The sequence below is a fragment of the Vicia villosa genome, linkage group LG2 (assembly GCF_029867415.1).
Source record: "Vicia villosa cultivar HV-30 ecotype Madison, WI linkage group LG2, Vvil1.0, whole genome shotgun sequence".
Taxonomy (NCBI): domain Eukaryota; kingdom Viridiplantae; phylum Streptophyta; class Magnoliopsida; order Fabales; family Fabaceae; genus Vicia; species Vicia villosa.
In genome coordinates this window covers 8,048,602-8,056,772 of record NC_081181.1, presented here as the reverse complement: position 1 = coordinate 8,056,772, position 8,171 = coordinate 8,048,602, and positions in this window count along the sequence as shown.

The following is an 8,171-nucleotide window of genomic DNA, read 5'->3' as shown; positions in this document are numbered from 1 at the left end:
TTGATTATGAGGGGTAACGATAATAATTAAATTCTAAAAAACACATCTATTTGCTATTAGTGATAATCGAACCTATCGATTAGAATTGATAGCAATCCCCGCTAATCTATTAATTATGGTGATCAAACCTATTGATCATCGCGATTAATAGTACAAATCAAACCAGGGTTGTACGCCCAAACATTCAAAACACTTCAAATCAAACTACGGATTTTCATCCTTATTCAAACTACGATAGGCCATTCAAAAAGCCTCTAAAACAACTTCAAACCATTCAAATCTAATTCTAAGGCGTGAAATCCTGTGCCCGAACTACGTTGACTCTGATACTCCCTAAGGAGATACGTAGGCACTTGGATAACCAAGGCGAGTCCCCTTCCTCCAAACTCTAATCATGTTCAAATAATTAGCCTTTAACTCTATTAACTGTCTGTCATCTTTCTTTATTTTAGCCATAAACCTTAGCTTTATAATGCAAACCTTAGGAAAGGGTTGAGGGTGCCTAACACCTTCCCTCGACCTGAATATAGTATCTTACCCTGATCTCTATACTGCGTAGGGTTTCCTATTCGCCCTTCAGAATAGGTGGCGACTCTAAACACCATAATTTTTAGGCAGGTTGCTACAGCAAGTTGTTACCCATTCTCAATGACTCTTAGTAAGATGAACCCATGAAGCATTTCGTGGACCTCTTCCACAATTTCGCGGTTTCTAAAGCTCCTCATCAGCGGCTAATCTCCTTTTCTCTCATGAACTCAAGGGGTATGTTCTCGAATAAGGAGGACTAAAAGACAAATCTATCTGATTTTCATCTCTTATGTTCATTGGCTTCCATGCTTGCTTTATTTGCAATTGGTTAAGTTCCGTATTATGTGGATGTCTACAGATTCTCTGCTTGATGATGATGACACTAGGTGTGAGTTCTACTGTGGGGCACCTGGCCATGATGTTAAGATCTTCAAGTATTTGAAGTTGCTTGGGGCTCCCGCACGAGGGATAAGCAAGACATTGTCTATCTTGAACATTGCATCATTTGCATTGCTCGAATCCCTAAAGCATTACAAATTCCTTGTGACTTCGCCAGAATCTTTTGCCAGACAGTAATCAAGAGTGTTCAGCAGGGACACCTCTCATTCTCAAGGTTCTACTTCATATCCCGAGTTACCTCTTCCTCTTGGAGTTTCCTTTTCCGTAGCCTTCGTTTGTCAACTGAGACGGAAAAAGTAAGAGAAACAAGCTGATGAGAATCCTAATGCCTGGTGAATAATTGCTTCCTTGCTTGTTGGAATTTAAGTTGTTTGCTTTGGATCTTTCCCACCACAGATAGCTCTCTTGATTTCGATGAAAATACTCGGTGTTTTCCATTTTAGGGGGAACCTGATCATAATGTCAAGCCTTACCAAGGGTCGAGGTACAAAGAGTCCAGGACTTGCTCAATACAAAGATGTTTGAGTTTATTCATAATGGTTTCTGCTGGTCAATCCCATTTCATCCGCCGCAAGTAGAATGTTTGTTCTTCCTCGAGGAAGTAACTCATGAGAATCACTTGCAATTTGTACCGCCAGAGGCTTCTTTCTCAATAGCTATTGTGTGTTCCAAGTAATGACTTTGATAGCCAAGCGTAAAAGGTTACTGTTGTTCGTTGATAATAATACAAGTTTCCTCCATTCATGATGGTGTTTTCTGTTTCAGCAACTATATTTAGGGCTCCCGACCGAGGGATAAGCAAGACTCCGTGTTCTTGAGTTCGCATCATTGGCAGCTCAAATCCCTAAAGCATTCACAAACTCCAGTCGCTATATTTGGGGCTCCCGCACGAGGGATAAGCAAGACCATTCTGTCTTGAGCTTGCACCATTTGCTTTGCTCGAATCCCTAAAGCACTTGCAATTTCGTATGACTTTGCCGAAATCTTCTTCCAGGAAGTGATCTAAAGTGTTTTGACGTAGTGCTTGGTGTGCTTTCCACTCTAGGGGCACTTGGTTATCTGATTGAAGACTGTCACTCATTCAGAGACAAGGTTTAAGACCTGATTGACTCAAAGGCTATCACATTCGCGCCTGAAGGTTAGAATTGAAGTTCTCCTTTGACTCAGCGGATCTTCGGAAGCAATAAGTCCATACGGAGAGGATCTCCTCAATGTTGGCATTTCTTAAATCATCTTGCATGTTCATGTTTAAGCTTTCTTGTTTTATTCAATACTATTGCATGCAAAACTTGTTTGCTTTTGAACTATAATCATAATGCATTGGATATGTTTGTCTTGAAAATCCACTCGCTTTTGCTCTTATATGTTTCTCTATGCTTTTTGTGATATTCAACTCTTGTTAACAAAGCATGAACTCCGTAGGAAGAATGATAAGCATAATACCAAGGACCTCAAATGGTATGCTTTTGAGTAAAACCCTGTTGATGATGTACAGGCATTGTTTCAAATACCCAAACACTGGAGATATAAGGGAGTGAAACCCTCGTTAACCCCTCTGAGCCTTCGAAGTAGGAGTTTCTTTTCTATTCAGAAAAAACCCTTATTTTTTTAACCCTGGGGCAGGGTAGTATTCAGTTAACCTGATCGAGCATTCAAAATTCATCAGAAGAACACATCTAAGGATACAACAAGGGTTATCTTTCAAAAGGTTAAGGAAAGTCAAATCCATAACAGTTATCCCTCACCTCAGGAGGTCGAGATATCAAATTTATCCCTCACATCAGGAGGTCGAGACTAACATCAAAGCCGTTGTGGTTTATCTCTCACATCAGGAGGTCAAAAGATGATAATACCACAATGGTAATTCTTCATCAATCAATGACTCAGGCAGTCACTATGCACCTCCAATAAATCCGAGATTCAGGATCATACGACTTGTTCAAAAGAAAAGAATGAATCAAAAAGAAAAGAAAAAATAAAGAAAGCCCGCTAAGTCAACAACTTGAAAACATGTGACTTAGGCAAAAGTTAGGGCATCCCGCTGGACATCCAAATCAAAATTCAAAAGAATTTGTCCAGGCAAAAATTAGGGAAACAAAAAAAAACAAGGCAAAAGCGAAAAACAGGGATTACAAAATAAAGATCCTCATCAAAAGAACAAAGTCGTGTGATCAGACACTAAAAACAAAAGGTAAAGTGACTGCCATGTTCGAATGCCTCATTGATTCCTCAATCATCCCAAACTCCTCTTGAAAGATGGATGCTCGTGTCAAGTTAACTGAACTTAGGATTGGAGAACATCATGAAGGGGGTGGGCACCAAATAATTTGAGCCTAAAAATCCTTTTTTCTCAAACCGTGAACCTGGCCACGTTACAACCCTTAAAAGTCCTAATTGAAGCATGGGTTCATTCGAAAGCGGACTATACATGAGAATACGGTAAGCTGACTCCTAGGAGATCCGCTAAACGCTTGAGTTGGTATCTCACCATCTTTCTTTAACAAAAAATCGATGTTACGACATCCTTTCAAAAAGTTTCTTTAAACTTCAAGACAAACATACTCTTTACATTAGAATTATATTTCTCATAATAAACATTCTTTGCATATGAACAAGTGCTTGACATCAAGAAAGTTTCCATCATGAACTTCAGATGAAAAGTTTTATCCTCCCGAAGGACAAGCTGTCTTCAGAACTCCGCTGAGCAGAGGCAGCAATATCTCAAGTCTGATCACCCTCAGGGGCACAAAAGCATTTGAATACTCTATCGAGTAAGTTTTCACTCAATCTGAGGCAATCAGGTCAAGATTCGAAGAATCTCTCAAAATGCTAAGCAATCAGGGGCATTCTCCCAAGCACAGTCGAAACTACTTCCAACACTGGTCAATCAGGGCATGGTTCTAAAAGTGATGATATTGGGGCAAGTTGGCTATGATGGCACAAATCTCAAGAAGTCCTTACGAGACAAATTTCTTCAAAGTCCCTACAGGCCGGGGCAAAGCACTATGCAGTGGCATTCTTTCCTCATCAAGAGGTGTCCAATTTGAAGTTCGGGTGTGAGCTAAACAACTTATGAGCTTGAGGACCGTCAGGGTCATCATCCTCAGCAGACAGAAGCTGAAAGCACATTAATTGTTGGCATTCTTACAACTAATACAAATATGCAGAACACTATGAAAGCCAATTTCTGTTTGGTCCCTTTGAAGTCAACACCTGCTTGACCCCTTAAGCCCACTTCCTGATGGCATTCTCTTGGAGAATCAATCCCTGTTTGATGCTTCGGCCGATACTTGTTTGGTGTTCTAATCACTGCTTGCCTGTCAACTCATTGAATCCATTGCCTTTATGGAAAGTTTCAAAGCCAAGATGATTGACAATCTATTTGCTGTTGCATTTTCCCGTTGTGGGTGAGCATCACTATCCTATGTCATGTGAAGAAATCCCTTGAAGATGTCATGCTATATCATGGGGCATTCTCATCTGTTTATATCACAGGTACATCCTTTCAAGTGCACCATGTCAGCACATCGGCGGATTTATCCAAGTGAAGGATTCTCATTCCCCAGCTGAATGCATCCAGATGAGGTTTTCTCATGTTCAAAGATTCTCATCTCCCTAGCAAAGCACATTTCAACGAGATCTTTGTGCTTCAGAAGCCTTATTCCCCGGTGGAATATCTTCTCCCCAGCTGAATCATGATTGAATGGTATTTGATTTCCTAGCAAGCTCTTAATGAGGTTCCTTGCCTGAATGCCTCATTTTCCCCAGTAGAGCATTTCTCTCCACAACAGATTGACCTGTTTCCCCCAAGAGAGTCATCTTATTCCCCAGTGGAGTTGTTTTAACGAGAGGTTCTTATGCTAAGTTCCTTATCCCCAGTGGATCTCTCATCTCCCCAGTGGATCACTATGTATAAGTATTCATCTTCCCCACTGAGTTCTTTCCTCAGTAGAGATTCATGTGCATCCTCAGCAGAATTTGTATCCTTCAAGGATTTCCCTAGCGGAATGCTTCATGCACCAGCGAGTTTGTCACTCCCCATCAGAGTTTGTCACATCTCCATAACCCCAGTATGTCGAGAATTTGCTTCTCCAGTGAAGTTGCTCGGGTATCCCCAAGCAGGATTAATTCCCCAGCCAGAGCTCACGTATAGATTTGATCGTCTACAGGTGATTTCTGATCCATCTTTCCCAGCTCGCAGTTTGTGACTTCTTGTAATACGGTGAACTGACTTTTTATAATCGAAAAATGTCGCGGTTAAGCATGAGTCGCCACCGACTTTTATTTTATCCAAACAAATTCAGAAAGGCTAAAAGAAACGGAAAAAAACCTTTTAAAGAAATCTAAGTTCGGGGGGTAATTTATGCAAAGGGAAGGTGTAAGGCACCCTTTGCATCCATGGTTTTCCATGGGCTCTTAATTGCTTTGCTTGCTCGTTTGTCTTTAGAAAAAGCAGATGAAAGAAAAAATGGACTTTAGCTCGTAAATGAGCGTAGCCAGTTTTTTGAAGAATTGTGAGAAAGAATATGAAAATTGAGCATTGCAAGGCAATTAGGGGCAATTACCTTAAACTCAGATGATAGGTCTCTTTTTAGCCTTTCAGAATGAAAGGGTCAATCCTTGCCATAAGTGGGCAGGAAGCCTTTCGTTTGGAGGTTGAAGGGTCGTCGAAGCATCCTTTGCCATAAGACTGTCCCATGCCATAAAAGGGCAGGTAGTCGAAGGCAAGGATCAGAATAAGCCTTTTCGTAGGCAGCCAGAAGATACCTCATCCTTTTTCCGTAGGCAACTTCCGAGGGTCGAGGTCATATTTGTGTATCGAAGGCAGCATCATTTAGGGTCGTATGACCTTTAATTATCGAGGCAGCGTGGCTGAGGTATCCTCAAATTCGAGGGACGTGGCTTATTCTGCAAAAAACACAAAGGCAACAGGCAACAGGCAACAAGGCAACAAGGCAACAGAGAGGTTACCCCAAAAGGGTGCGTGTGTGCAACAATCACGTGGTTCGATTCAGTTATTTATCTTGTAATTAGTCATTCTAGGTTCAATTCGAGGTTATCACTCCCTAAATTACTACCCACGCAGATAATATAAGGCAAAAACAACAGTAATATGGGGGAGGGGACAATGAAACCAGTGGATCCCTTAATAGGGTTTGACATAAGTAATAATAAAACAGAAAAATAAAGGGTAAAGTTTAGGGTTACCAAACTCGTAGCTTTGGCGATCAACAAACCCTGGAAATGCAAGCAAACAAAAATAGGGTGAGTGTATGGCTAGTTCGAAGGCGAACGAGATTAACCCTAAAATAAAGAATAAATAAGCTTAAAACAATGATATAGGCAAAGGTACTTAGCTCTGATTTGATCTGATATGGTTGATAGGGCGCCTTTAAGGTTAACCCTGAAAAGAAACAAGGCAGAGAAAAATGAATGCGGAACAAACCCTAATTCTAAAAATAAACCAAATAGAACTTAAATTAAATTAAATAGAGTACTTAACTTCGTATTTTGGACCAGGCGCGTAGTCGGGATTAATCATATTGCTAACCCTGAAAAGGCACAGAAAAGAAAAAAGTATTTTTCAGTGTAGGGAACGATCTCTGTAAACCCTGATTAGGGTACGAATTTAAATAAGAAAATAGGAATAACTGGAATTAATTATTGGTCTCGCGACCTAATTAATTTAATCGTGATAAAAAATAAAATCGAGTGTGAAATATATTTGTAGGAATATTTTGGAGTAAAACAAAATAAATATGAATTTTATAAGTGATATAAATAATTAAATAGTTAAATATAATTAAAATAAGAAAAATAAATAAATATATAATTAAAATAAATATATATATGATAAATATTAAATATATAAATAAATAAATAAGTATAAAGGAAATAATATATGAATTTGATAAATGAATAAAATAAATAAATTATTATTATAAAAAGAAGTTTTTTTTTTAAAAGTAAAACATATAACATTTTATAATGATAAAAAAAAGAATTTAAAAATAATATACGTATGTTATAAAATAAACAAAGTAAGGCTATGTAATTAAAAATAAAAAATATTGGAAAATACTTAACTTTCGATTCAGTGTGACACGCGCGTGAAGGAGTACGATAGACCTGCAGTCTGATGCGCGTTGGATTGAGGAAAGCTGAGATCCGACGGTTGGATATGCGAGGGTCCACGACACGCGTATGGACGAGAGCACGCTAGATCCCAATATTGCCTTAGGAAACTTGCGCGCCAGAATCCTTTTGAATCGGGCCAATGATAGGCTGCCACGCCATCACCCCCAACCTTGGACCGTCGTCTTAGGTCCCTCGCTTTTACCTACGGCTTTAACAACCGTTTCCACAGACCTGCACGTCAACGAATGCAAGCAAACACAACAAAAAATACTTCGCGACCATACCATGATGATCGTCCCGACCATACGAGCATGATGATACCCATTATTAGCCCTGATTTTGCTTAGAACACAGAACCCTCTTTGAAGGTCATAAAACCCTAGCAATGGTGTAATGCTCAAATCAACGTATAAATTCAATTAACTCTCCAGAATCAGTTAGAACATCAATATAAACGTGAATATGCATTAAGAATACGCTAAATATACGTGTATGATCGATTCCGATTCAAAGTTCAAAGGGCTCGAAACATGACTTACAGTGGGGTGTTCTTGATGCTTCAAGGTACGTGAATGATCTGGAATCCTTTAGTGGAACCCCTGGAACGGGTTTGAATCTCTAAAACTCTTTGAATCCACGTCAAATTCCAGAATCGATGTTGAAATTTCTTGAACTTTTATGAACTCGAATATGGTTCTTGGAGGCCGAATTTCGTGAACCCTTGCCTTTAGTTTGTTTAGGTACTTATAGGGATTGATTTAGGGCTACTATCTTTGAGGAAAATCCAATTGAATCATAGATTGCCATTAGAGAAAATATGATTGGAATATGTTTCTTAATTTGTCCAAAATTGAATCAATTTTCTCTAATTTTAACGTGCACGAAATTATATTGGTTTTGAGATATTATTGGTGATTAAATTGGTTACAAATCATATCTTTTACCAAATATTTGATTTTCCTTTAATTTATATGATTTTAATTCTTTTTTAATTGAAATAAAAATCAAAATAAATCAAATAAACCAAATATTTTCGTGGCCTTGATATTGAAGCTTCTAGATATCTTGGGGAGAAAGATTGAATCAGAGAAGATTGGGTCTTTTTG